Source organism: Helianthus annuus, chromosome 8, assembly GCF_002127325.2.
Source record: "Helianthus annuus cultivar XRQ/B chromosome 8, HanXRQr2.0-SUNRISE, whole genome shotgun sequence".
Taxonomy (NCBI): domain Eukaryota; kingdom Viridiplantae; phylum Streptophyta; class Magnoliopsida; order Asterales; family Asteraceae; genus Helianthus; species Helianthus annuus.
In genome coordinates, this window is record NC_035440.2 from 151,237,097 (window position 1) to 151,260,107 (window position 23,011).

The following is a 23,011-nucleotide window of genomic DNA, read 5'->3' on the forward strand; positions in this document are numbered from 1 at the left end:
CCTACGTGACCTTGTACGTATTCCTGTTCTCGGGTTAAGAAGAACACACATGGATACAATAGTCTAGTAAGGATAAACATGGGAAGCCCCCACTAGTAATAAACATAACCATGGGAAACCCCCACTATTAGTACATACATACATGGGAAGCCCCCACTAAATGAACATACGATTTGTTATTTTGAACTTACTTTCTGTGAACTCGCTCAACTAGTTGTTGACTCTCTGCTGCATGCCTTGCAGGACCTTAGGTACATATGGAGCTTGCACAGGGAGGAGCAGGTCGTTGTGGGACATGGATCGTGGATGCCATGTTAACGTTTAAACATTGAACTTATGATTTACATTGGATTTACATACTTATGCTTCCGTTACTCAAATTACGTTTTGTTAAACACCAATTATATTGTGATGGGTTGTTTTGATTACTTTTAATATTTAAATGCTATGTTCAATATGATTGGTGGCTTGATCCTGGTCATGTCACGCCTCCAAGCGGTGGTACTCCGCGGGTGGATTTTGGGGTGTGACAATGAACTTGTGTAAAAATGATTTTTCTTGTAAAATGGAGTTCTAAACTAGTAGATCTAAAGATCTACAAGTGGTATTTTCGAAGAATCAAGTGTAAGATGCAAACCTTGTCTAAAAGCCGGATCTTTCATAAACAAAGGGCATTTATGTGAACAAACAAGTGTGTAAACACTTGTGTGACAAAAGGTTTAACAAGGGAATAATTTCGTAGTTTTTGGACTAGAAGTTGTAAAGTTACATTTTCTTTAAAAATAGAATTTCCGAGAAACTGATTTTATTTTAAAGATGGAAAGATCTACTAAATATGTTATAAAGTTACTGCATACTTTTACACAACTTACAAGTTCATGTGTTTGCGAATTATACTTATTTTTGCCTAGTTGATGTTTGAATGATGTATGTTGACGATTGGAAAATTGTATGGAATAAAGTATAATATATTGGGAAAAAATATGTATATTTTGGAGATAGAATATTTTAGACAAATGAATTAAAATATATTTTATTAAGTGAGACTTAATAATATATTTTTGGAATTATAACAACGCACATGTATTAAAACCCCCATCCTTGGGAAGGAATATAATTAATAAATAATTAAGAAGTGTAAATACGAAATAGTTGCCTAACTATTTCCCAAAAACTTAAACCTTAAGCCAAGGCACGCCCGTCCGTCTAATAGAAGTTAGTACGTGTAGGTCGTCACGCAGCAGGTTGATTGGGAGATACTATTTCGAGACGCACTTCTGTGAGTTCATGTCCCCTTTTTCTCTTAACTGTTTTCAGTTTTTATACTTCGGGGGTGAAATACATGTTACTATGATTACGAATACTTTTATACATGGTATGGTTAGCATAAGGAGGGTTACTACTTAGATCATGTGAGTGGGTAGGCGGGAACTGGAGGCCATTAATCCTCATTGTAGGACCGAGGGTCATTAGCGGTAGATCTATCTGGGTGTAATGAGCCCAGCCCCAGGCCCAACAGACCGGACCTCGGGGTAACTTTGAGCCCGACGCAAAAATCTGCTAGGTTTGAGTCTTCCTACTGTACTTCACTCATATCAATGGCCTTGCAAACCATTGGTGATCTCTTTATTTCCTTATTTGCTACATACCAGGGATTTTTATACTTACAAAGGTTTTACATACTCACTTAACATGAACTCGCTCAACATTTTTTTTTGATTTTTCCAACTTACATGTATTTCAGGGAATTAGGGATCTGGCGAGGTATGCTACGTTTTCACGCTGCGTAAGAGAAATGAGGTCATCCAAGTTTAGGGGTTGTGGCTTTTACCTGGACGAATCACAAGTCTTAAGTTGTGCTTGTTTCATGTTTGTGGTTGTGTCCTTTGAACAATGTTTTTATTTTGTTATGTTGTAAACTCGTTGCATGTGTCGACTTTAAAACAATGTTGTGGTATTTTTATTTTTAAAACTTGAATCAATGGATGATCTTCATGGTCTTACTTTCATATAGCTTTGTTGTGAGTAAGCTATGGTATTAAGAAGCCACACCAAATAAACGCACACTTCCGCAAAGCCAGGGTGTGACAGGTGAGCACCGAGCTTATACTGACAGGTATGAAGAATTGAGTTTACTTTGCCCTACCATGGTTACCCCACTTGAGAAAGCTATCGAGAGGTATATTGATGGCTTGCCTGACTCTGTACAAGACATCGTCACTGGTAGTAACCCTACCACAGTCCGTCAGGCAATCGAGCTATCTACGACTTTGACTGAGTCGCAGGTATGAAAGGGTAAGCTGCATAAAAAGGGTGACAAGGGTAAGAAACAAGCATCTGTTGAGGGTAAGAACAAGAAAGGAAAGAAAGCTGAGTCTGCTAAGAAGTCTAAGAAGCGAAAGGCTTCCCAAAACTTCGCCATTACCGCACAGGCAAATCAGGCTGCACCAAATCAGCCTGCGCAACCACTTGCCAAGAAACCATATCTTGGCAATGCACCTTTGTGCAACAGGTGTAACGGTCATCATCAGCCGCACCTCCAATGTCGTCATTGCACCAACTGTGGAAGACCTGGTCATCTTGCTGCCACATGTCGCATTCCTACCAATCAGAATTGGGCAGCTCAAAACCCGGCTCAACAAGTTGCTCAGCCTCCTGCTCAGCAACAGGGTCAAGCTACACGACCCCACTACCCACCAGGTTCTTGTTATAACTGTGGGGATCTGACCCACTACAGAAATCAATGTCCTAGGTTGGTGAATCCAGCTCAGGCTCAGGCTCGAGGTCGAGTCTTTAACATGAATGCACAAGAGGCGCAAGCAGACAATGAAGTGGTCAACGGTACGTTCTTTGAAAATTAGCAACCTGCATCTGTTCTTTTCGATTCAGGTGCCGATAAGAGTTTTGTGTCGTTATCTTTTGAGCCATTACTTCGCGTGTCTAGAACGAAACTAGGTAAGCCTTTGACTGTATAATGTGACAACTCGAATTTCCAAGATTTCCATCTTCGCATTTATTGCACGTTAATCGTTTAGGTGGTTTGTTTACACGACTTGTTTGCTTCACGACGATACACGTTTGTAATATGTTACATCGTATTGTGATTGATATGATTTATATTGGTGTGCATAATAGTGTGTTTTTATATATGTTGATGTGTAAATAACATGCTTGTATTGATGATGTGTTTGTGTAATTAAGAACAACACAAAAATGGAGCCATGACCGAAATCACCCCAGCCGAAATCACCCACCCACTCACGAAAACACTTCATGTGTTTTCGTCCACATGTGGCCAACGAAAACCATATGGGCTTTGGCCCAGTAGGGATTAGTTAAAAGGTTTGTACTTGACCTGTAAGCGATAACAACAATTAGAAAACCCTAATCACCTCTCAGTTACTCTCTCTCGCTCTCCTTTGAAACTCGATGGCAACCTTGAGCATTCGAGTCTGTACATCGATCGACTTCCTTGTTCCTTCTGTTAAGGTTAGCAATCGACTAATGACGACTGGTTGATTTAAAACAAGATTTACTATTTGTTGGCTTTATGAATTAACTGTTAGCACATAACGATTGTGATCATGTGATTTGATTGGTGTTATATGTTGATAATCTTGATAGATTATGGTTCTATGTTAACATGTATCGAATACTAGATGATCATAACACTTTACTGATTTATTGAATGATGATGGAATGGTAGACATGATTGTGTAGTGATTAGTAATATATGATTTCATGGATTGAATTGGTTGATGATTGATCCTATATGTCACACCCCCAAAATCCACACGCGGAGTATCACCGCTTGGGAGCGTGACTGACCAGGATCAAGCCATCAGTCATATCAAACATAGCATTTAATATTAAAAGTAGATAAAATAAATCATCACGACATGATTGATGTTCAAAACCAAACTTTGTTTAAGTAGCGGAAGCATAATAATGAAAACCCAAAATAAGTTATAAGTTCAAATATCGTTCACAATCCGTATCCAACAACGACCTGCTCCTCCCTGTGCAAGCTCCATAATGTACCTAAGGTCCTGCAAGGCATGCAGCAGAGAGTCAACAACTAGTTGAGCGAGTTCACAGGAAGTAAATGCGTAACAGTAAGTTCATGAGTATCAAGAGGCTCTACTGGGCCATTATAGGTTTCTATTGGTGGGGGCTTCCCATGTTATTAATCCACTAGACTATGAGTAACCATATGTGTTCTTCACAACCGAGAACACTAATACGTACAAGTTTACGCAGGATTTACGTAAGTATCCTTCACAACCGAGGATAGGGTACGTGGGGGTTTACGTAGGTCTTACGTAAGTGCCTGACACAACCGAGGCAGTAGTGAGTATCCGTTCACGCAGGCTTTACGTGAGTATCCTTCACAACCGAGGATAGCGAGTAACTTAGTTATACGTAGGTTTTACGTATGTGTCCTGAACAACCGAGGACGATGGTATGGTAGTCTAGTAACAGTGTCCGTATGAGTCTATACAACCTTATCCTTATCAATCCCATTCCCAACACCCCGGGAATCCCATGCCTTGGTAAGAGTGTGAACTCACCTTGGATTGCTCGGCAGATACACAAAGAGGGTTCTTGAACTAAAGTGGTCAACCACGTCCTAACAGGGTTACCACACAAATCAGGTTTTGACACAAATGATGCACGTACGTATCACATAAGTTAACACGTTACAAACATGTGAATATCATGGTAAACACATAACAGTCAAACAATGTATCCAACATATGCGAGTAAAATAGCCCAATAGTAATCGACCCAACATGTTGTGCGATCCACAACATGTTGTGCGATCCGCATAGTCCCGGCCCAACTATACTTAAGCCCAACAGAAGAGAAGTCCAAGACATAACATACTCGGCCCATAAAAGCCTTGTGCGACTGACTAGGTTGTGCGATCGGCCTTTGGGCCTGTCCGGCCCAAACAACGTAACAGCTCAACGTGTGCGATTCATTCGGGTTGTGCGACTGACCAGCCCAACCCAACATGTCCCCCGGCCCAACAGCTAAGCTAATCCGCTAACCTTGTGCGATCAGGGGATCTTGTGCGACTAGGTGTGCCTTGTGCGTAGTGATCAACTTGTGCGATCGGATATGGTCCGATCTTGTGCGATCAAGTCAACAACTTGTGCGGTTCGTCCCTTATTGGTCTCGTGTGGTTCATGCAAGACTTGTACGATTGGTTTAAACTTTCCGAAAATCATGCTAAATCGGTTACAACATTTATCAAGTTTCCTTATTCACAATTATCAATTAACAAGTTTCCAATTAGTTTAGTTAGCATGTATTGATCAAACATGGTTTTCACCTTCAAATCCTTATGAACCCTAGCCGAAACATACATGAACATCACTTATAAACATAACGATTTACATGAACCCGTGCCCTAACATCCAATCTGGAATATGAGATTTGTGCACTTTCAAACATCAAAAGTAATCCATCGATCAAAACATGGCTGTTACATCCAAATCACATGAACCCTAAAATCATATCATAACCAATTGTCTAACCATTCAATCAACAAGACATGATACCCGAATATACATTCAATCGGTTTTTATATTAACGTACATCCGATTCATGTGAGCTTGTAGCCGATTATCACACCATGATTACTTGATTAACATACGATAACAGTGGCAAGAATCATAACCCTAATCACTACACAAGATCAACACATAGCATGTTCAAACATTAAACACACAATCGAGTAACAAGCAACAATATACACTAACCGGTTAACAGAAAACTTGATCCGATCAAGAGGATGTCTTGTGCCGTCGAGTTCTAGAGAGAAGGAAGAGAGAAAGAACTAGGGTTTGAGTGTGTGTTGTGAGAATTGTAACAATGAGAGAACAACCCCCCTTACGGGTGTTTGTTTGCGTGAAAGTGGAATGGGCCGAGCCCAACTCGGCTGCCTCTAATGGTCCGCATGCAAGTGTAAAGCCCAAATGGCTTGTGCGGTCGAGTGGTGTTGTGCGTTCGGATCATGTTGTGCGGTTTGGGCTCGCTTAACATACATACATACACACATATTACACAATGCACATAATAACATAATCACATAATTATTCAATTAATAACGTTCTCATAAACACGTATCGTTACACAGAGTAGGTCTAAAGTTCGAGTTGTCACATTATCCCCAACTAAAAAGAAATTTCGTCCCGAAATTTGGTATGCACTCACTGAGGAAGCTAGGTAGATTATACCGTTCACTGGTTTTCCTAGGGTGTCACATCCTCCCCCCGTTGATCTGGAATTTCGTCCCGAAATTCCGAAGTAGTAGCTTCAGCCTCAGTAGTGGTTGCATTGGTTACGAATAACTGGGGGTACTTTTCTGTCATCCTGTCTTCGCGTTCCCAGGTGTACTCTGGGCCACGTTTGGAGTTCCAACGTACTCGAACAAGAGGGATTCTCTTGTTTTTGAGGACCTTCACATCCCGGTCCGTGATTTCAACTGGTTCCTCGACGAACTGCAACCGCTCGTCGATAGTGAGTTCTTTGAAAGGAATGATAAGGGTCTCATCTGATAGGCACTTCTTCAGATTCGACACGTGAAAGACGTTGTGAACTGCACCGAGTTCAGCTGGTAGGTTCAACTTGTATGCTACTTTGCCAATCTTTTCTATGATTTCGAATGGTCCGACGTACCGCGGATTTAGTTTGCCCCGTTTGCCAAAACGAACCACACTCTTCCAGGGTGAGACTTTAAGTAAAACCCGGTCCCCGACCTGAAATTCCAAAGGCTTTCTACGCTTGTCCGCGTAGGCTTTCTGACGGTCGCGTGCTGCCGCCATGCGTTGTCGTATCTGTGCTATCTTTTCTGTGGCGTCCACTACAATCTCTGGACCCGTAATCTGACTATCCCCCACCTCTGCCCAACAGAGAGGTGACCGGCATTTACGTCCGTACAATGCCTCGAATGGAGCGGCTTGAATGCTGGTGTGATAACTATTATTGTATGAGAACTCCACCAAAGGGAGGTGCTTTTCCCAGCCGTTGCCGAAATCGATGACGCATGCCCGAAGCATGTCTTCAAGAGTTTGGATCGTTCGCTCAGACTGCCCATCCGTCTGAGGATGATATGCTGTGCTCATATCTAATCGTGAGCCGAAAGATTTGTGCATCGCTTGCCATAGTTCTGACGTGAATCGTGCATCCCGATCCGAAATGATGGAAGTGGGCACTCCGTGCCTCGAAACAACTTCTTTAAGGTAGATGTCTGCGAGAGTGGAGAACTTATCCGTTTCCTTTATAGCTAGGAAGTGTGCAGACTTGGTGAGTCGATCCACGATCACCCATATGGTATCATTCCCGCGCTGGGATCTAGGTAGGCCTGTAACGAAATCCATGGAAATTTCTTCCCATTTCCATTGAGGTATCTTAGGCTGCTGAAGTAGGCCCGCTGGTTTCTGGTATTCAACCTTGACTCTCGCACAGGTCAAGCACTTGCCAACGTAAGTAGCGATGTGGGCCTTCATGCTAGGCCACCAATAAGTAGTTTTGATGTCGTGGTACATCTTGTCCGACCCTGGATGTACCGAATAGCGAGACTTGTGAGCTTCATCCATTACAAGTTCGCGTAGGCCGCCATAAAGTGGGACCCAAATACGCCCCGTTACATAGTAGGCGCCGTCTGCTTTCTGTTCTAATCGTTGCCTTGAGCCGCGTAGGGCTTCAGCCCTGACGTTTTCTGGTTTCAATGCTTCTGCCTGAGCATCTCGTATCTGTGTAGGAAGGCTAGACTGAATCGTAAGCTGTAGCGCTTGCACGCGCCGTGGTAGAGTGTCTTTCCGACTGAGGGCATCAGCCACAACATTGGCTTTGCCTGGATGGTACTTGATAGCGCATTCGTAGTCGTTCAGTAACTCAACCCATCGCCGTTGACGCATGTTCAAATCCTTTTGCTTAAGGATATGCTCGAGACTCCTGTGATCGGTGTAAATCGTGCACCTCGTACCGTACAGGTAGTGTCGCCATATCTTAAGCGCGAAAACAACAGCTCCCAGCTCTAAATCGTGCGTCGTGTAGTTTCGTTCATGAATCTTGAGTTGGCGTGAAGCGTAAGCAATAACCTTGTCGCGCTGCATTAACACACATCCAAGTCCCCGAATGGATGCATCACAATAAACCACGAAGTCATCTGTGCCCTCTGGCAAGGAGAGGATAGGTGCACTGCAAAGTCTATCCTTTAGGTGCTGAAAAGCAGTTTCCTGGGGGTCTCCCCAACGGTAGGTGACACCCTTCTGTGTCAGTAGCGTAAGCGGCTGAGCAATCTTTGAAAAGTCTTTAATAAACCGTCTGTAGTAGCCTGCCAAGCCCAAGAATTGGCGTATTTCCGTTGGTGTACGTGGTGCAGGCCAGTTTCTGATCGAATCTACCTTGGATGGATCGACATGGATCCCATCCTTGTTCACTACGTGGCCTAGAAAGTGGACTTCACGAAGCCAAAAGTCGCATTTGGAAAACTTAGCGTACAGCTGTTCCTTCCGTAGGAATTCCAAAATAAGGCGTAGGTGCTGCTCGTGCTCCTCCTGACTCTTGGAGTAGATCAGAATGTCGTCGATGAAGACAATGACGAACTTGTCAAGATAGGGTTTGCACACCCTGTTCATAAGGTCCATAAATACGGCAGGCGCGTTCGTCAACCCGAACGGCATGACAAGAAACTCGTAGTGACCGTAGCGAGTTCTGAATGCGGTTTTGGAGACGTCCTCATCCCGGACTCTCAGCTGATGATAGCCAGACCTCAAGTCTATCTTGGAGTAGTAACACGACCCTTGCAACTGGTCGAATAAGTCGTCTATGCGTGGAAGAGGATAATGGTTCTTCACCGTCACCTTGTTGAGTTCCCTGTAGTCTATACACATCCTGAAGGTACCGTCCTTCTTTTTCACAAATAGTACTGGAGCTCCCCAAGGCGAAGAGCTTGGACGAATGAAGCCCTTTTCCAAGAGCTCTTGTAGCTGCTTTGACAATTCCTCCAATTCTGATGGAGCTAGACGATATGGTGCGCGAGCTATGGGTGCTGCTCCTGGAGCGAGCTCGATTTGAAATTCGACCTGACGGTGAGGCGGTAAGCCAGGTAAGTCTTCAGGAAACACCTGAGGGTAGTCGCGTACAATTGGAATATCCTCCAATTTCTTTTCCTTTGCTGATGCGTCTGTAATGAGTGCCAGAATGGCAGTGTGCCCTTTTCGTAAGCATTTCTGAGCCTTCAAGAAAGAGATGATGCCAACTACAGCACCACTCTTGTCGCCTTGGACTTCGAGAGGTTCTTGACCAGAACGTGGAATACGAATGACCTTTTCACTGCATAAAATCTCTGCCTGATGTTGGGATAACCAATCCATCCCTATGACGATGTCGAAGCTTCCCAAGACTATGGGAATAAGGTCGATCGAGAAAACTTGACCGGCTAAGACAATACTACAACCCTTGACTATTTGCGTGGCTTCTAAACTCTTACCATTAGCTAGTTCTACGTCGTGTTTGTTGTTTAGGGGTGTTGATGTACGTTTTAACAATTTACTAGCTTTCTCAGAAATATAACTTGTATCCGCACCCGAATCAAATAAAACAGTAACATAAATATCGTCGAGGAGAAACTTACCCATAACTACATTGGGATCGTTCATGGCGTCACCTCGACCTAGTACGAATGCACGACCCCTTGCCTCGTTGCCGTTGTTTTTTCCCCCGTTGTTGTTGTTGCCATTGCCCTGATTGTTGTGGTTGTTGTTCTGGTTCCTGTTTAGCTGAGGATAGTGCCTCTTGAAGTGACCTTCTGCCCCACACTGAAAACATACTTTGTTGCCCTGTTGCTGATTCTGTTGTGCCTGTGGCTGCTGCTGGTTCTGGTTCGCAGGACGAGGGCTTCTACAATCCTTGGCCTCATGACCCATCTTGAGGCATCTTTGACAGCGACCCTTGTTACACTGGCCACCGTGGTGTCTACCGCAGTTGTTGCACTTTGGGAGGTTCCCTCGATATCCGCCCTGCCTGTGACTACCTGAAGAGTGTTGGCTAGGACTCTGGTAATTGTCAGTCTTTCGTTGCTGAGCCTGAGACTGAACTGAAGCTGATCCCTTGCTGGAATCCCCATCCCATTTTCTCTTACCGTCACTGGGAGTAGTAGGAGTAGCTGAAGTAGTAACGGTAGCAGTAGCTCTGATACGTTTAGGCAGTTTGTTCTGATCCACTGCCTGGTCTGTGATGCGGTGAGCGAGGCGTTGAATATCCTGGATGTTGTCAAGATTAGCCGAAGTGACATGGCTCTGGATCTCTGGCGCCAACCCTTTGAGATACAACTCAATGCGCTTAATCGGAGGGTCCACCATAGTTGGACACAGCACGGCCAGTTCGTTTGACCTTTTGGTGTAAGCTTCAATCTCCGATCCAGTCATCTTCAGATGGTAAAACTCATCCTCCAGCTTATGGATGTCTTCCCGAGTACAATACTCCCTCTTGATCAGTTCCTTGAAATCATTCCAGGGTGTGGCGTTAGCAGCTGCCAACCCTAGGATCTGAACTTGGGCGTTCCACCAAGTTAGTGCTATTCCTTCTAGCGTGCCAGTGGCGTATTTCACCCTGCGAGCCTCAGGGCATTCACACATCTCGAACACAGACTCGAGCTTTTCAAACCAGTGGAGGAGTCCAACCGCTCCTTCCGTGCCACTAAAGGTACTTGGACGACAGTCCATGAAGTTCTTGAAAGTGCAGACAGGTTGCTGCGCGTGCTGACTTATTGTGTACGAATAGGGCAAAGTTTAAATACAGGGGCTAGTTTAGGAGTGTAGGATCTAAAGATCCTAGTGTAAGTTATGACTACAGGATATACTACCTGCTTGAGCAGCTGCAAGTGCCGCAGCAACTTGAGCTTGAACGAGAGCCTCTAGCTGGGCTTGAGTCATGTTAATTCGTCCAGACATGATCTTCATAGAAAAAGTTAACGTAAGTGAGAGTGGTTCGCGAGTAGGGCGATGACAGAAAAGCGTAAGCACGTAGGTATTCTCATGTAGTACAGTCATGTGTATCTAAGCGTAATGCGAGCAAAGTTCTATATAGTTCTAGCATACAGGCAATAAACATAAACCTTATTACCTAGGATGTCGAGTCTTGCACGTGGAGCGAAGCGTCGTTGTGGATCGTTGAGAGCACTGTTCTGGTTATAGTCTGGTTTTAATAAAAACGTTTTCCCATATTAAAACCAAGTTCTCTATAACCAATGGCTCTGATACCAATCTGTCACACCCCCAAAATCCACACGCGGAGTATCACCGCTTGGGAGCGTGACTGACCAGGATCAAGCCATCAATCATATCAAACATAGCATTTAATATTAAAAGTAGATAAAATAAATCATCACGACATGATTGATGTTCAAAACCAAACTTTGTTTAAGTAGCGGAAGCATAATAATGAAAACCCAAAATAAGTTATAAGTTCAAATATCGTTCACAATCCGTATCCAACAACGACCTGCTCCTCCCTGTGCAAGCTCCATAATGTACCTAAGGTCCTGCAAGGCATGCAGCAGAGAGTCAACAACTAGTTGAGCGAGTTCACAGAAAGTAAATGCGTAACAGTAAGTTCATGAGTATCAAGAGGCTCTACTGGGCCATTATAGGTTTCTATTGGTGGGGGCTTCCCATGTTATTAATCCACTAGACTATGAGTAACCATATGTGTTCTTCACAACCGAGAACAGTAATACGTACAAGTTTATGCATGATTTACGTAAGTATCCTTCACAACCGAGGATAGGGTACGTGGGGGTTTACGTAGGTCTTACATAAGTGCCTGACACAACCGAGGCAGTAGTGAGTATCCGTTCACGCAGGCTTTACGTGAATTGATTTAATTATTTCCTCTGTTTTTGGACGCCCCCAACAACACCAGTTGTCGTTATTTTATCAAATAGTTTACTTTTGGTACACTTGGCAAAAATTACATATATAGTGCTTATATTGTTAAAGTTTTGTTGAATTTTGATATAATAACGACAACTGGTGTTGTTGGGGGCGTCCAAAAACAGAGGAAACTTTGCCCGTTTTTCGAGAAAATCTGTAAAAACAACATGCGTTTTATTATATAACGAAAACAAATCGGATTCAAACGACTTTTATAAAACTAGATACAAGAAAAGTAAACTATCTGCATGAATCCAAACTTACAGAAGGAGTAGTTTCTCTGGGCGAAATTGGCGAATAGGTGAAACCCTAGGCGATCTAATCAATTCTTGATCTCGATTGAACGTGGTTAGTATCTAAGGATTTCGATTTCAATCTTTAATCGTTTCTTTAGGTTTCTAATCACTAGAAGTCGGCAATATTCAAGTGTATCGGATTAGGGTTTGTTTCCGGCGCTGTGTTTCTGGACTGCATACGTTCGGCAATACATCTTCAGATCACGGTGCTGCTTAATCAGTTGTTTGTGACGATCCAGATTAGGGTTTGTTGTCGATATTCAGCAACAATTCAGTCTAGGGTTTTCTGGCGGCTTACTCAATTCCAATTAGGGTTTGCGGCTGAATACTCTTTCATTCTGATAGGCGGCAGGTTTATTGGTGGTTTATTGCGGCTGACTACTCATTGTTTCGATTGTTGGTGTATTATTTTGGTGGTTGCGGCTACTAGGGTTTTCAGCCGACTTGCTCTTTGAACGAAATTCTGGTTTGACAATTTTGGGATGGATGATCTAAGCGGCTCTGGTGGTAATCAGCAGGATGTTCGTGGGAAGCCGCGAGCATCGTTTGCAGAAATTGCTGCTCGGTTTCTTGATGTAGAAGGGAATACGTTGAAGCCAAAGCGTGGTGTAGTGGGTTCGGCTCCTGTCAGTCTAGGAAATCTGGATGCAAATTTCTGGGACTCTCCGGGTATGGGTTACACGCCAATTTCAGGTCTGGACAAAGCGAAATCGGTGGCTGATCAGGGCTTGGATAAATCGGCTGGTATTGCTAATCCTATCTCCTTTGCTAATGTAGTGAAGAACTCTAAGGAAAACATTAAGGTGAACTTCAGGGCAATGGAATCGAGTGAAGTTGTTGATGGAGCTGATGTAGTGATTCCATTGACTTCAGTTAAACAAGTCACAGACAGGTATGCTAATACTTTGTATGGGTACTTTCTGGGAAAATGTTTGGCGTTCCCTGTGGTGGATTTCTTTGCAAAGAACAACTGGGCTAAATATGGGTTATCTAGATTAATGATGAATGCAAATGGTTTCTTTTTCTTCAAGTTCAAGACTAAAGAAGGGATGGATCAGATGTTAGAGGATGGCCCTTTGTTGATAAGAAATGTGCCGATAATTTTGAAAGAGTGGTCAGCTTCTATTAAGATGGAGAAGGAGGATATCAAAGTTGTTCCAGTTTGGGTCAAGATGCATGATGTGCCGTTAGCGGCATTTACTGAGGATGGCCTTAGCTTGGTCGCCTCTAAGATAGGGGTTCCTAAGATGTTGGATTCGTATACGGCCACAATGTGTGCTGAGTCTTGGGGAAGAAGCAGCTATGCAAGAGCTCTCATTGAAGTGCAGGCGGGGACTGATTTAAAGAAGAGTGTTACTGTTGCAATCCCATCTTTAGATGGTGGTGATCATTCTAAGGTGGAGGTAAAAATTGAATATGATTGGGAGCCTTTAAGATGCTCTTCTTGTTGTGTTTTTGGTCATGAAGATAGCTCGTGCCCAAAAAACCCTCAGGTTGGTTCGAATGGGGATTCTGGAGTGAAAAATGATGACTTTCAGGTTGTGGGTGCCAAGAAGAAAAAAGCTAATAACCAAGGTCTTCATATCAAGAATCAGAAGCCAAAGGTAGTGTACAGGCCAGTTGTTAACCCTAAACCAAAATCGTCCTCAAAGAGTCCGATGCAGAATCAGGTTTCAACGTCTAACCCGTTTGATATTCTGAAGGATGATAATGGTAATCGGGGAGGTACCACTGTGGGACGAATGGAGAAGAAACCATCGGGGGACAGGCAGGAATCGGATGAAGAGGTGGTTGAAGAAGTCTACACTGAAACTAGTAGATTTATGACATCGGGTACTCATCCTTTCTCTTCGAAAGCAGGGGCAAGCACCTCTTCTTCCAAGTTCTCGAATGGATAGGCTGTCTGCCTTCCGTCCGAAGGGGCTGCTGTTTTGCGGCTTTTTTATTTTTGATGATGGCGGTTGAAGATTATGGTTGTGTTTTTGCATTGTTTTGTCTACTAGATGTCGTGTCATGATGTATAGTAGACTAGGTTATGGGGTGATATAGGAATTTGGTTTTATTTTGTTCTACATATATGGGGCATGTCCTGTATATGAATTAGTGTGGAACACATCCTCACTACTTGTACTTATTTGGGATTGCATTTTAATAGATTCACCGGGGTAACCCTTTACCCAAAAAAAAAAAAAACTAGATACAAATGCATGTTATTTCGACGACGCTTTAAAACTTACAAAAGACGACGATGACGCAAACTATTTTACAAAATAAATATAGTTTCTTGTATTTATATTTCAAACGATAAACTCGAATCCTCTTTATAAATAAGTATCGTTACATATTTATTTCCGACGCAAACAAATCGATTCTCTTATAAAAATAAATATAGTTATATATTTATTTTCAAACACGACAAGTCGACGATTCTTTTATAAAATAAATATAACTTTTATATTTATTTCAAACGCCTAAACGGCATACGATATATAATACGAGTTTATTATATATTCTTTGCATAAAACACTCGATACATACACGTACGACATCTCGAGACGACTAACGCGCTTTTAACAATATATTTATGTATTCTTATATAAATATTTATATTATTTTAAATCTCTCGAGAATTAAGTCTTTTCAAGACTTATTAAGTATTACTGACGAATACACGAACTAAGCAAGTAAAATTTCTTCGCTTCTTTTAAGTTAACAACTTATCGTCGAATCGTTCGATTAACGATTCGGTAGAGCTCGATGACACGTAGTTTAGTTACTGCGTTTATTTAAAAACTTATAAGGTATTCCGTGTTAGGAATATTGTAGAATGCACACTAGCAAGTCAAGTCTTGGAAACGACATCACAAAGTCGTAATTGGCTAGCTTTGCACAGAAATATCCAGGTGAGTTCATAACCCCACCTTTTTACAGTTTTACATTTTTCCAAATGTTTTCGGGGTGGAAAGCCATGCACTTTTTGCAAAACATACAAGAATTACATATTCCTAAACCATTTTACAAGCAAGTTTTAACTGACACAAATGGTTTATGAAAAGCTTATGTTTCATACCGGTTCTTCAAACAAGCGTATTTTTCGAAATATGCATACACACGAATTCTAAACCCAGTGAGTTCATGCTCCCCCTTTTCTTTAACTGTTTTTGGTTTTATAACTTCGGGGGTGAAATACATGTTACAAATGTTACAATGTTTACAAATGGTATGATGGAGTACAAAAACATTAAAGTGAAACATTCTAGATCATGTCCCGAATAGGGTACCATAAGCACCATTAATCAACGTATACATTCAGACCGCGGAACAAAAGGTTAGATCTAGTGGGTTTCAGGCAACCCCACTCTTGGCCTACTTCTACCAATGAGTGCTTCTGTGTCTCAGTCAAAGTCGACAAAAATGCCTAGGTTTGGTGGCTTCCTATGTCGTGACACATGTTAGTGGCCTTGCAAACCACTAGCGATCTCAAACATTCATAGTACTCAGTTACAGATACGTTTTACAAGTTACAATCAAACATTCACAATACTCAGTTACAGATACGTTTTACAAGTTACATTCAAACATTCACAATACTCAGTTACAGATACGTTTTACAAGTTACATTCAAACATTCACAATACTCAGTTACAAATACATTCTACAAGTTACATACCATGTTTTCATACAAAGTTTCCATATAACTTGACAAGAAAATGATTTTAAATTCGTTTTCTCAACAATACAACAAAAACCGGTTATTCGGAAAGATTTATTTCAAATATTTTACAAACAAACTATGAACTCGCTCAACTTTATGTTGATTTTTTGCATGTTTTGTCACACCCCGACCGCGTATAACATGCAACCGCGGTGGAAACGTCGGGGAGTGTTGGGACAGAATTAATTGTTTCATAACCATGGAAATTAAAGTTACATTTAATTTATCAACAAGAGTGTTACATTGTTTCAAAACAAGAAATAAATAGTTCACAACATAATTAAGCTAAGTCTATCTTCGTTTTATGTCTCTAAGGCACAGGTCAGCCCTAGTATCACAATCATCATCCTAAGCAACAGCTCCTGAAAACACATGTGAAAGTAGGTACGTCAGCATAAAAATACCTGTCAGATACATAGGTTTTGTGAAAATGGGATTCATGACTTGAGTTTAAAGAAAACGTTTAATAACAGTCAGTCATGAACCTTGTAAATTGTTTAGTCTTGTAAATCATATGAAAAACGATAAAATCAGATGATAGGTATAAATAAAATGTAAGGTTAAAGGAGAGTAAAAATGAGTTTGTATAAGATAAGTTTGTTTGTAAAACAATGTCTTATGAAGGATATGTTATTTGTGAAAAAGGTAACATGTCTATACTGAAATGATTTAAATAAATCTTTCTTTGCTGATTCTCTATTGACGGCTGCTAGGGTTTATGGATGATCTTAGCGGCTCTGGTGGAAATCAACAGGAAGCTCGTGCGACACCGAGGGCAACGTTTGAACAAATTGCAGCAAGGTTTAACATCATTGACGATCTCTCGGCTCAAACTGAACCCCGGAACGTTAACATAATTGATGAATTGATAAAGAATTCAGTTCCAATTGAAGCTGAAAACTTGCGGTCAACAACTAGGGTTTCTGATTGGGAAGGGATTAAGCAAGCTACCAAGAGATATGCGCAAAAATTAGAATCCAATGTTGCTGCATTGGCAGGTCATGGGAATTCGCAAACTTCAGCGATGTCGGAACCGGTATCATTTGCAAATGCAGTAAAGAACTCTAAGGATAAGGTGAAGGTGAACTTTAGGGAGATGGAGTCTTCTGAGGTTGTCGATGGAGCTGATGTTGTTATTCCGCTGGCTTCGGTTAAGCAAGTCACGGACAGGTATGCAACACTCTCTATGGATATTTCTTGGGTAAACGGCTAGCGTTTCCGGTGGTGGATTACTTTGCTAAGAACAATTGGGTTAAGTATGGTCTGGCTAGATTGATGATGAATGCGAACGGCTTCTTTTTCTTTAAGTTTAAAATTAAGGAAGGGATGGATAAAATGTTAGAGGATGGGCCATGGATGATAAGAAATGTTCCGATTATCTTGAAGTTGTGGTCGGCCTCTATCAAACTAGAAAAAGAGGATCTTAAAGCTATTCCGGTGTGGGTAAAGATGCACGATGTGCCGTTAACGGCATATACTGAGGATGGTCTTAGTTTGATTGCATCAAAGATAAGGGTGCCTAAGATGTTGGATACGTATACTGCTACGATGTGTGCTGAATCTTGGGGAAGAATAAGTTACGCTAGAGCTCTTATTGAAGTGCAGGCGGGGGCTGACTTAAAAAGAAGTGTCACTGTTGCAATTCCATCTTTAGATGGTAATGGTTATTCTAAGGTGGAAGTCAATATTGAATATGATTGGGAGCCTTTACGGTGTTCTTCTTGCTGTGTTTTTGGTCATGATGATAGTTCGTGCCCAAAGAACCCTCAGGTTGTTCCAAATGGGGATTCTGGAAAGAATGTGGATGATTTCCAGGAGGTGGGTGCTAACACGAAGAAAGCTAACAACCAAGGTCTACACATGAAAAATCAGAAACCTAAGTTTGTTTATAGACCAGTTACCAATCCTAAACCAAAACCGCCTTTGAGGAGTTCGAACCGGGTTTCAACATCAAACCCGTTTGATGCCCTTAAGGACGATGATGGTGATCAGGAAGGTAAAACTGTGGGGCGAATAGAGAAAAAAGAGAAACAGGTGACTGATAGGCAGGATTCGGATGAAGAGGAGGTCGTTGAAGTCTACAATGAAACGAGTAAATTTATGACATCGGGTATCCATCCTTTTTCTTCGAAAGCAGGGGCAAGCACCTCTTCCACAAAATTCTCAAATGGATAGGCTATTATTGGTTCGTTTGAAGGGGTTGCCGGTTTGTGGCAGCTTTATTTTTGATGATGGCGGTTGAGGATTTTGTTTTTGTTTTTGCAGTGTCTTGTCTACTAGATCTCTTTCTTGATGTATAGTAGGCTAGGTTATGGGGTGTCATAGTTATTTTGTTTGCTTTGTTTTACATATATGGGGCATGTCCTATATATGAACTAGTGTGGAGCTCATCCTCACTACTTGTACTTATTTGCGGTTGAATTTAATAGAATCACCGGGGTAACCCTTTACCCAAAAAAAAGAAATGATTTAAATAATGCTACGATAGGTAATATTATACAAACATTTATATGTAGGAAGTACCAGCGGCGTATCCACCATGTTTGTATCATATTACATACGCCACGTTACTCAAACCATTTACCCAAACCAACCACCATGTAAATTGTTCATGTATAAATCAATTGTCAAGTGTTATTGTGTAAACCATATCGAAATGTCTATATTCAATGTAAACCACCAAACGTTTATATCAATGTCAAAATGTTTATGTTTAATGTAGATCATGTAATGTGTACCCAAAATATATCATGTATGATAAGTGAAATATATCAACTAAACCATATGTAAAATGCACAAAAACAAGGTATTGAAGTAAAACATGGTTTAAATCAAAGTTATGTTTTATGGAACAAATGCATGCTATACTGATACAAACATTTATGCGGTATTGTGAAAATGCATACATTCAAGCCTTTGTGACTGTAGTGATAGACCTTTAAACAAATTAAAGGTCTACATGTGTTATGTTCATCGTATTCGGTCATTCCTTCCAATCCAAACAAACCCGAGATTTCAGGAATGGGAGTTGTCAAATCCTATGGTACCACTACCTACTAACGGGCGGCATGATCGGTGTTAATGAATGTACATTGTATAATTTAAACAAACCAAATGTCATACCAAAATGTAGGCATGTGATGAATAATTGTACTAAGTACGCACACAATGGGCATACATAGCATAAAATGTAGTGTAAAATGATGTACTAAGTACGCACACAATAGGCATACATAGCATAAAAGTCATGTAAATCAATGTGCTAGCATGCTCAGTCAACATACATAGCAGAAACGGTAATGTAAAACAATGTGCTTAATATGCTAAGTAAACATATGTAGCAGAATAATGTATTGTAAATCATGTACTAATCAGTGTACTAAAGAACATAGCAAGTATATGATGTGAAAACAGGAAAGCATGAAAGTAACAAGTAGGCACATGTGTTTCACCCCAAAACAGTTTGGAAAACAGTAAAAGAGGGGTTCAATGTACTCACCTGAGATTGCTTTGAACTTCTTGTATAATAACGGAATATTGCTAGAGATCACGGAATATCAAACGGCACCTAATAGGTAGCTATATTAATATACCGGACTAAAATCAGAAGGATCGGATAGTATGCGGGTTCGTAAACCAAACGAGTATGGAGACTCGTGTAATATGGTTTAACAAAGCTTACATACTAAAATGAAACCTAACCTAAGTGCTTACGGCCCATTACGACCCGTTTAGGTAGCTTATGCTACCTTAACGCGTCGTTCGCGTAGAACGCGTTTGGAACGCCTAACATCGTGACCACAAGGTACAACCTCGGAAGGTTACAGCTATGGTCACCTAATGTGTTTGGTCGGATCCTAAAGATCGACCAAATGGGTCGGGTTCGAAAGTATAAGCGATGGTTTAGATCGCTTACCTTACGACCTTATATGAGCACTAAACTAAAAGTGACGAGCTAAGCATGTTACAACATGCTTAACTAAGTTTAGAAAACAGGTTTGGTATCAAAACAAACGGTTTTGATACTCACGAGTAGTTAGGTTACAAAATACACAAGAATGCGTATTTTGGCCGAAACTACGACTCGTCACTGAGCCTAGATAACGTGGTAATCAGTAGGTATAGTCACTAGGGACTATAACCATCGTGATCACGCTCACGTTATGAAGTTCCAACGAACTTCGTGTTGACCATAAGCTGGTCAACGCAGAAAGTCAAACAAGGTTTGACTTTAGCACTAGAAAGCGATTAAAAGAACGAAAGAACACTTACGAAGGGTCCCCGAAAGCTAAACTTGATCCAGGAGCTCAGGTATGAAGCAATAGCATCAACTTAGAGCTCTTTGATCAGTTTTGAGGGTTTTAACACAAATGGGGGGGGTATTTATAGGAAAAGCAAAACCGTTAGGATCGTTTCTTGAATTTCGTGCCATGATCTCAATCGTACACTTGTCAAGATGTTGTGGTAGCTTATTATGATCTTAACCCCAAAGATGGTGAAGGGGCATTGCCCTTTGGAGTGATTGAAAGGCCAAAATCAGCAAAAAAAACAAATTTCTGCATCTGCAGGGCTCACGCGGCCCGCGTCAGCATACAGGCAAAACTCAGGCGGGCCACCTGGCCTTGTCTGGTCTGCACAACTTTCAGAAATGACAGTTTTAGTCCCTGTTGCATATTTAAGCCATTTCTGACACTTCTAAGGCCCGTAAAGCCAACTTTAAGGCCCTAAAATGATGCCTAAACATTGTGGACATGAAACATGCTCAAAAATATGTCGGATGTTGGTTCGATTGGCCGTACGATTGCGATGTTTGGTTAATTACGACGGAATGCGCATAAGCGCGAAAAATGATCCAAATGACGCGACGAATGGATTTTTCTCATGCCAAACACTAAGGCATAATATTATAATGCTTACATAAATTTTTGGATGTCTGGATGTATTCAGAACGTAAGTTATGCGCGAAAGTGCAAACTTGTGCACTTTTTGACACTTTTAGCCCCTGAATGATCCAAAAGTTTGTTTTGGCATACCAAACCCCTCAAAGCCTTCGGTTCGATGGGGAGGCTCTGGGCGATTTTGGAGATTTCTTGAAACCCTAGACGAATCTTTCAATCCTTGGTCTCGATTGATTTTGGTTAGTATCTAAGGATTCGTTAATCGTTCTTTAGGCTCTAATCAATTGAAATCAGATTAAGTCTCGTGTCTAGGGTTTTGTTTTTCAGTTTCCGTTTTCTGATTGTTCTTGGGGTGAGCGGCGGGATCTTTAACCTCTAGGGTTTCTGCTGTCTTGTTTCCAATTGTGCCGACCAGGATTTTCCTAATCGTTCCTGTGATTTAATCAATTGAATTCCGATTTCGGGATTAGGGTTTTTCTGATCTCGTTAATTGCTTGATTTCGGAGGTTGAATTCAGGGTTCCGATTGCCTTCTGGTTGGGTATTGAACGTTGTCTTAGCTTGACGGCTGCTAGGGTTTGGAACGATTTAATTGCTTGCTTTCATTGATTGCTTTTAGCCGTCATCTCTTGAATTTCTGTTGACCGGCACTAGGGTTTTTTTATCGTGGTAATTGCTGTTTTTCTTTTAATGATATGGCTGTTGAGAAGGATGAACAAACTGAGGATAATTCAAACGTCTTTGCGAGAAAGATCCGAAGTATCGATGGGAAACCTTTTGAGCCAAGACAGAATTCACAAATCCCTACGGTGTCAGAAGTGGGTAATAAGAAGGTTCGGTTCATGGTACCGTTGAATGATACTGACTACGTTCTTGGTTGTTCGGATTCACCAGATGAGGATTATGCAATGGTTTTTGATAAGCGAAAGGTATCATTTGTGCTCCCGCTAAATGATGTCAGTCCTGCTCGTGTCCGAAAGCAGGAACAGGGTGATAATGCTCGAGTCCAACAACATTTGTATGCTGATGTGGTACTAAACAAACAGGTTGAGCAGAGTGGTCCTAAGCGGGTTGGTAATCCAAATCAGAATCAAAGCGAGGAGGAAAGTGCTAGGAAGACCAATGATGCGGCTAACCAAGTACCGAAAGTCAATTTTCGAAAGCTAATATCAGATGCCTCATTGGATGGTGTGGATGTAGTGCTTCCGATTGACTCTGTTCGCCAAGTTAACAACAGGTTAGCTAACACTCTTTATGGTTACTTCTTGGGGGATAGAATTGCATACCCGGTTGTTGAATACTTTGTGAGAACAAATTGGAAGAAACATGGTCTTCTGAAGACGATGATGAATTCAAATGGGTTCTTTTTCTTCAAGTTTGAAGATAGAAAGGGAATGGACGCTGTTCTTGAAGGGGGTCCTTGGATGATCCGTAACAAACCCTTGTTTCTCAACATTTGGTCCCCTACAAATACCCTTAAAAAAGAAGAGTTTAAAAAGGTTGCAGTTTGGGTGAAATTGCATGACGTCCCTCTAGTGGCTTATTCTGATGATGGGTTAAGCATGTTGGCTTCAAAAATTGGATCTCCTGTGCGGCTGGATTCGTATGCTGTTGATATGTGTAATGAGGCTTGGGGACGGAGCAGCTATGCTAGGGCTCTCATTGAAATATCAGCCGATCAGGATTTGAAAGGCACTATAACCATGGCTATTCCTGAATTGGATGGAAACAAATATGTTACGGAGACTATTCGGGTGGAGTATGAATGGGAACCTCCGAGATGTGCTCACTGCTGTGTGTTTGGGCATGACTCTGAGGAATGCCCTACTCGTATTGGCTCAACATCCAAACCTCCTATTAACAGGCCAATAGTAGACGAGGATGGTTTCATTGAAGTTCCGGTTAAGAAGAGTGCAAAGAAGAATGGCTTTCAAGTTAATAACCAGAACCCCAAATTTGAATACAGACCGGTGGATAGGAAGAAAAAGGCCGTTACTTCTCAGCAGGTTTCGACTTCCCATAAAATCCAAACTCATAATCCGTTTTCTGCGCTCGAGTGTGTTGGGGGTCGGGGTGTTTCAACTCAAGAGAGAAATAAAGGGGGTAGACAGATTCATGTGGATTTAGATGAGGACGGGGTTGAAGTTGTTTATGA